The sequence below is a fragment of the Prosopis cineraria genome, unplaced genomic scaffold (genome assembly GCF_029017545.1).
Source record: "Prosopis cineraria cultivar Desert tree isolate PC_DT_omini unplaced genomic scaffold, ASM2901754v1 PC333, whole genome shotgun sequence".
Classification (NCBI taxonomy): domain Eukaryota; kingdom Viridiplantae; phylum Streptophyta; class Magnoliopsida; order Fabales; family Fabaceae; genus Prosopis; species Prosopis cineraria.
Genome location: NW_026555660.1, coordinates 1 through 7,791, shown reverse-complemented (window position 1 = coordinate 7,791; position 7,791 = coordinate 1). Strand labels below are relative to the sequence as shown.

Here is a 7,791-nt window from a genome sequence, read left to right as displayed (position 1 = left end):
TCTTCCGCCTCAGCCACATGGACACCAAGTGGACTAAAATGCACCACATGTATGGCCATGTAGCCAGGGCTTCAGTCAAAAGATTGGTAAACTAATGTCCGTCTTTTCAAAATTAATGAGACGTTGGGTGCTCTATTTAATTAATAATTTATTTTGCATTACTTTAACAGATTCTTCTTAAAAAATAATTCAAAATTTAATTCATACTCTTACCCTAAATCTTAATTGAGTCGAATTAGACCCGGCATGTGCGTATTGTTTCAAATTTTCTCAATAATCATTTGATTCATTCCTAAGATGTATTTATGAAAATAATGTTAATCAATCCACTGAGATCAACAGGAACTAATAGCAATCCAGTTGACTAGTTGAGTTGTGAAATGGATAAGGTTATCGGCCTTTCCTTTGTGTCCTTCCCCCCCCTTTTGGGCCTTGTGGTGTATATTGGATACTGAATTTTTGATTCCCTCGCACTAGTAAAAATTTGAATTACATTCGCTCCCAAAAACATAGGTACTGATACTTTCAAATATAGTTTATTATTATAAAAATATATTTACAAGTCATTATAGTTTTTTTTAATGAAATTTTTATTTTCTTAAAATTAATATCCTTTAATTATTTTAAAAAATAAAATTAAGAACTTTTATATTTTTATTAAATGATTATATAACTTTAGAATAAATTACATAATTTTTATAACTCAAAATTTATACAATTAAATTCTCTTTTAATTATCTTTTACACATATAAAATTTTTATAAAAAAATTAATAAAAACACTGCACTAAATTATTTTTTATTTTGGCTAAAAATATTAAATTAATTTTCCTACAAACTCCAAAGTATTTTGGTTTGAAAATTAATAATTGCTTATTAATTTTAGTGTTTATTTGATTTTCAGTTTATATTTGACAAAACTCCATTTAAAGAATTCAATTATTTATTAAATTTAGCAAAAATACATTACAAAGTAATTTGAATGTACTTTTAAAAGTTACACAAACACACCCTTAACCTTTCCAAGTTAACATGTCTAATAAATCAAATTATAAAGGTTTAATTAAAATAAAATAACTTACAAAGATCTAATTTAAAATTGAGACAAATTATAAAGACTTGTAAGTTAATTTTTCTTTTACTAATTATATACAAAAAGAATTTGTGCGTGTTGGGCCTTTAAAAATGTTAAATAAGTCTCAAAATTCAAAAGATATTTATAAAAATATATGTTTGATCTACCTATTTCTATTACATAAAGCACTTTGAACTACCTTTTCGAAATCAAGAAGAGGTGTTTAAATTATTAAATTTATTTAAAAATAAAGTAAATTTTTAATTTTACCGTATTTAAATGAATTTTTTTAAAATCTTCTTTTCATTATTTCTTATAATTAATGAGCTTAAATAAGAATAATATTAAAAAATGTAATAATACTTCATCAAGTATCTTACATTAAGGATCAAAAAATTACTCTAAAATGTACCCTATAAAAGGACCAGAGAGATTATAATTTTTTTTATCAATGACATTTTCAAATCAATAATATTTGGAATGTCCTGCACACCCTTATGAGCATGAGCTGATGAGCATGAAATCTTCCAGATCGCTTTCTCCTGCCTTTTTTTTTTTTTGTTTCTTCATCTTTAGCGAGGAAAACAATAATGTTTAGCATATTTAGATTACATTTTATTATTGATATTGTTCGTCAATCATCATTGAAAGCTATTCGTTCATGAATATTAAAACTAAGTCATGATCGTTATTTTTAGTAATCATTGAAAATTTTACACTAATTCAGGCCTGAATGAATATTTTTATGGTCAGTAACTGTTGAAAACAATGTATTTATTTCTATTTACGTCGACCACCACTATTTGTTGATGATACTTTTCCTATGTTTATTTCTAACTTTATTTTTTAAAATAGTGAATTAATTGCATATCGTTAATTATTTCACTACTCTATCTATTCTGAATTATAATATATTTTTAACTAATTTGAATTTTAATAAGTTAGTTAATGACAGTTAGAATCATGCATTTTAATCATGTTTATTCTTATTTAATAAATTATCTCTATTAAAAAAGAACTTTCTTTTTCATGACAAAAAATTCATGTGAATTGAATCTCAAGGACTTATTAAGATAATGACATGTTTCAAGACTCTACGAGCATTTATAGATATACTTATAGATCGCCAACTAACATTACCAAGTACATTCTTATTTTAGAGTATTTTTAAGAAAATCATAAATATCTAAAATGTTGATAATTTTACTCAAGAAAGGAGTGTGTCAAAATGTGCTGCACCAATTGAGTTGGATGAGACCGAAAGTCAAAAACCAAGCCTGTATTATTCTTTCTTTCTTTGTGAGATTTAACGTCAATTTTTTGAATGATCTAAGTGATCTGTGAATTTAACTGTGAAAGGGCTGAATATATGAAAAGTATGCCCTTCTTGCGCCGCTAAAATAGTTGATGCGGCGGGTATACACTGAAATTTAACAAGTGAAAATAACAAAGTATAAAATTATTGCACATTATTTTAAATAATGTTGCCAGTTTTATTTTTTTATTTATTTCGTAAAAATCATTTTTAACACAACTCACTGTGTCTTAAATTGTCCATCGCTGTGTCTTTCTTTTTAAACAACGAGTTGGCAGTGGCAGGGTAATTAATTTGATATTAAATAAAAAAAATAGAAAGATGAAACGTAACGAAGCAAAATTGAGAGAAATACGACGCCAATTCTCCCATCCTTCGGTTCAATTTTCCAAGGAGAAGCGTTATGGTGGTCCCCAACTTAAGAGAAGAAAAGCCAGAGATACTGCTTGCTGCCCACCAACGTATTTGCATCCTTTTTCCATCCCACAAATGAAAGGAGAACGTATGTAGTTTACTATAACATCATACTATTAGTACCAAGTAGTAATACACAACGCACTATTTAGCTACCTTTAAACATATTTTTGAATTTGACTTTTAATGGCATAGTCATTAACCACACTATGTTGAGAGGAGGGGCCTTCTTTGGTCCATCGTCCATTTATTCTCATATTTTGGATCGTGCTTTCTGAATAAGCTCTCTTCTGAGAATTTTTCCAGAAGCTGTCTTCGGAACGGCGTTGATGAACGTCACCCTTCGCAGTCTTTTTGTAAGGCGCACCTGCAAACCGAAAGAAGAATTAATGTCAACTCAACGATGCCCACCAAGCCAATAGTTTCTAAATTGATCAACTGACCACAGAAGGTGAAAATTGACATACAGTAAAACATTCTGCGCAGAGGCATTACAATTTTATGCATATAAAACTACTCCTAAAGTCCTAGCCCATATTTTCCTTCATTGACCAAAGAATCTGTCAGAGACCGTTCCAGTTCCACGTAAATTTGGTTGAGTTCATGCTCATGCATGACTTCAACATTAGTGGAGAGAAAAAGCTTACACACAAAAACGACCTAAATGATTGGAAGATATAATCATCAATTTTTCTTCATAACGCAAGCATTTCTTTAAATCTCCAACTAAAATTCTCGGTTCCATGAATTTCCATCAATGTGACGTAGTTAAGGTATCTTAATTTTACGAGTGCTGAATAGTGACAAGGCTCATTCTTCAGATTCCTCTCACCTGATCAGCAATAAACTCCTGAAACGTCTTTCTTCAGTCAGTGAACTATTGGGCGAACGAACAACATAGGCAACAGGGACCTCACCGGCCTCAGCATCAGGATACCTGCAGAAAGGAAGTAACCCACTCAACTATGAGTGCCAACGAAAGATAACACAAAAAAGTGCGCATTTATTATTAATTCTTATCGCCAAGTGAAGCAGGTAGAACTAAATCATAAATCCTCTATGTGGTACTTACGGGGATGACAACAGCATCCATTATCTCAGGGTGAGAAACAAGAAGTCCTTCAAGTTCTGCTGGTGCAACCTGGTTATAACAGCAAGTCGGATTAACACATAATTCCTCAAGAAAGCTTATAGGAAAGGAAGTAGAGAAGAGAAAGAAAACCCAAAAAGAAAAGACGAGAGAATGGACTCTCCGTGATTAACTGGCAAGACACCCTCTAACACCCTCACCCATCCCTTATATAGCCACATGTTACATCCCACATTTAGGAGGGCTTTGGATATAAGCAGGTTAACCTTGTAGAAGAGAAGGTAATGATACTTGTACCACCCATGGATGACAATTGCGTGATCCCCTTGGATGGAAGGAGAGAGACGTATGCTACCCACTCCGATGGGTTAACCTTTAGGGGAAAGAGCAATAGCCCAATGACAACGTGGTATCAGAGCCAGACTCAAGTTTGCCCAATCATTGGGCCCCTCTAGTAGACCACCATGATAGGGGCATCATGGATTGGCTGGGAGAGCTATTATGTCCAACATTAGAGGGATTTGAAAAAAGTCCTAGCTTTATATGAGTGTGATGCATATCCACTGGGTTAATTTTGTGGGACAAAAGGTAATGATACTTTGATCACCCGTGTATAGAATGGTGTCCCCTTGAATGGAAGGGGAGGGAGGTATGCTGTGCACCCCGACAGGTTAACCTTTTGGAGAAAGAATAATGGCCCCATGACACACAGCTCACTAACAGCTAATGTACTAACAAACTAAAATCATTGACATCTAATTATCATATAACAAAAGTGACCATATTTTAAAAATAAAAATAAAAAGTCCAGGGGCTAAATGATGGGCCCAACAAAATTGAATGCACATTATCATGATCCCCAATTTAACAGTTGACTATACGCAATTAGAGTGCTCAAAACAGTTTTTAAAGAGCCAAAACAGAAAATTAAGAGCCTATTTGGTTTTTGTTTTCAAAATATCTTTTTAAAACAAAAAAATTAAAAAACTTGTTTGGAGGAGTATTGTGAATCTAATTGTTTCCAAATTGTTCTCATTTTCTGTTTTTAAAAACTAAAAAAATATAACATATTAAATCAAACTACAGTTACCTTGACCGATATTATCCTAAATCACCACTATTAATTGTTGATAACCATCACTATTGACCAATTTGTTAATTTTGAAATTGTTTTTAAATTACAAACCAAAAGATTTTTTTTTTGGTTTTGAAAAAACAATTTGAAAACTGTATTGCAAAAAGTTTTTAAAAACGAAAAATGAGAATAGAAACCAAACAGACCTTAACTTTATGAACTCAAATACTAAACTGAACCTAAAGACTTCCATCTTAGAGGAGGTTTCAGATATGTGCCAGGTATTTACGTACGTATGGCATTCAAGGTATAGTATTCTAAGTTGTATACATGGCAGTTGGGTTACGAACCTGAAAACCTTTATACTTGATGAGTTCTTTGATACGGTCAACAACATAAAGTTGCCCTTCCTCATCAAAATATCCAAGATCTCCCGTATGCACCCATCTCATTTTATCTATAGTTAATCTGGTGGCCTGTGGATTGTTGTGATAACCTGAAAATTTTTTTGTGACACTGGTATTAAATTTCACAACATCAACTACCAAATATAAAAATATTGCCAAACTGCTTTTGAAGAAAAGCGAAGCACGTTCACAACTTTTAAATTGACAAAGTGTTGAGCAAATCAACTACTTAAAAATTGATGAACAAAAGAAAATAGTTAAAGAATCTGCAAAAACCATCAAAATGGAAACTGTTAGCGCATAGTTTACAGAAAAAACTCTCCATCCAGTAGACAGCAAACATTTGTGCAACTTGATAGTATGGTAGAAATATGTTACTAAACAAGTTAATCATATTTCAGAATCCAGACCTCTTTTTCTTAGTTCCAAAATACCAACATGCTCAATGACCTGGGACTAGGACTGTAATATTCCTTTATTTCTAGCAAAGGGAGAGAACACCAATGTAGAATTGAATAAAATGGATTTAGCCCGTGTCAGTCATAAGCAGTGCTAACTGACCAGATATAGCATAGTTGGACCATGATTGTTATAACAGCAGTGACAAACCTGTCCAGCTTAAGAATTCTCAATGCTACGGTTTAAGATTCAAGTTCAGTGAAATATGTGACATTGATCAATCCCACTGTGACAGTTTCAGTCAGCTAAGGTTTAACTAACTCTACCTTGCATCATATTAGGACCCCGTACCCATATCTCACCCAACTGACGAGGAGGAGGGGCTTCAACGTATCCACACTGATTATTTGAGCCTCAACTCCTGAAACAAGCATTCCTGCTGAACCACTATGACGAATACCCATTGTTGAATTCTCCACGGAAACAATGCCGCAAGTTTCTGTCATACCATAGCCCTGAAAGCGCAAGAATAAGTCCCAGATAAAAAAAATAATAAAACACACCACGCAGAGAATTTCATCAAATCGCCGCCCACCTTGAGCTACAACTGGCTAAAAGACCTCACTTCTATATTAACGTTACCAGTTCGTTTAACGATGCATTCGCGGAATGTTGTCAATTTTAGTGAGTTTCAGGTAATATATCAATGAACTTTTTCATCAAGCGTCCACAAGTATTCCTTCTAATTACTCAATCAAAACATAGCTGAGTTTTTTTTTTTTTGCAAGTTTAAAATTCAAGAGTTAGACAAAAAAAGAAAAAAAAGATCAAAAATCAAGAGGCTTTCACTTAAGAACAGCAAGTCAAAGATTTGACGAGGATAAAAGAAAATCATCTCACATCCATCACCTTTGGATATGAACAGTCTGTTTTATAAATGTAGTCCACAAAAGATATCGAGTTTATGATATCAAAATTTCCTGTTCGAATTAAGCTCAACCCAACATAGAAGTCACCTGCATGACCAAAGTCTGAGGGAATTTTTTAGCACACTCTTCCATCATTCTTTTCCAGAGGAGCAGCTCCGGAACCAATTTGCTTCAATGACGAAAGATTATACTTCTTCACCACGCTCTGCTTGCCAGAGCAAGGATGATTGGAGGCACAACCCATAAACGAGTCACGCTATACTTTCAACCGCCCTCAACATCATTTCGAAGTCAAATTTCTTCATAGACACGACGCGTTGCCTCTCCGAAGCTGCGAGTACGTAATGATTGAGAGCCCAAAAATATGAAACATCGGGAGAACGCAAAGAAAGACATCGTGTCTCTCGTTAGCCAACTCGTCATCCATGCCCACCATAAGAGAAGCGGCTATGAAATTCTTATGCGTGAGAATCACCCCCTTACTGACACCCGTAGTACCCGAAGAATAGAGAAGCACCGCCGTATCGCTCTGTTTGACATTACTGGCCGGAAATTCCGTGGGAAACCGGCAAACTCGAGCAATCCATCGAAGGTCGTAATCTTGGAATTCGACGCGACGAGGGAAGGGGTCTGTGAACCCAAAATCACCGAGGGGAGATTGAAACCCTTCACTTTGTCCCACAATCAGGGACGGTGATCAGGAGCTTGGGATTGGAATCTTTCACCTGCTTGGAAACCTCCGCGACCGTGTAGGTAGGTTTGGCGGTGGAGGCTATGGCGCCATGGCCGCGATGCCGAGGAAGCAGAACGGGGTAGAGGAGGTGTTTGGGCGCAAACAAGAGGACGACGGTCGTTTTTTCTTGATGCCAAGGGTGAGAAAGGCGTGTGGAGACTTTCACCACCAAGGACTTCAAACTTCAACTGACCGAAAGACAGAGTTTTGAGAGGAATCGGCGTCAAATCAAGGCTGGTTTGGTGGGAAAGAGGCGACATTCGAAGATAAATGAAACGAGAGAGAGGTTCTCGTCCCTGGGAATCACGAGAGGGGGCCTGAGGACCTGTAAATTCCATCACGGCCATAACCAGAT

General features: G+C 34.7%; 1 pseudogene; it reads right to left on the bottom strand.

Annotated features, from left to right (window-relative positions):
- Window positions 1-2,977: 2,977 nt before the first annotated feature.
- On the bottom strand, window positions 2,978-7,787 carry LOC129296450 (probable CoA ligase CCL7; annotated as a pseudogene).
- Window positions 7,788-7,791: the final 4 nt, after the last annotated feature.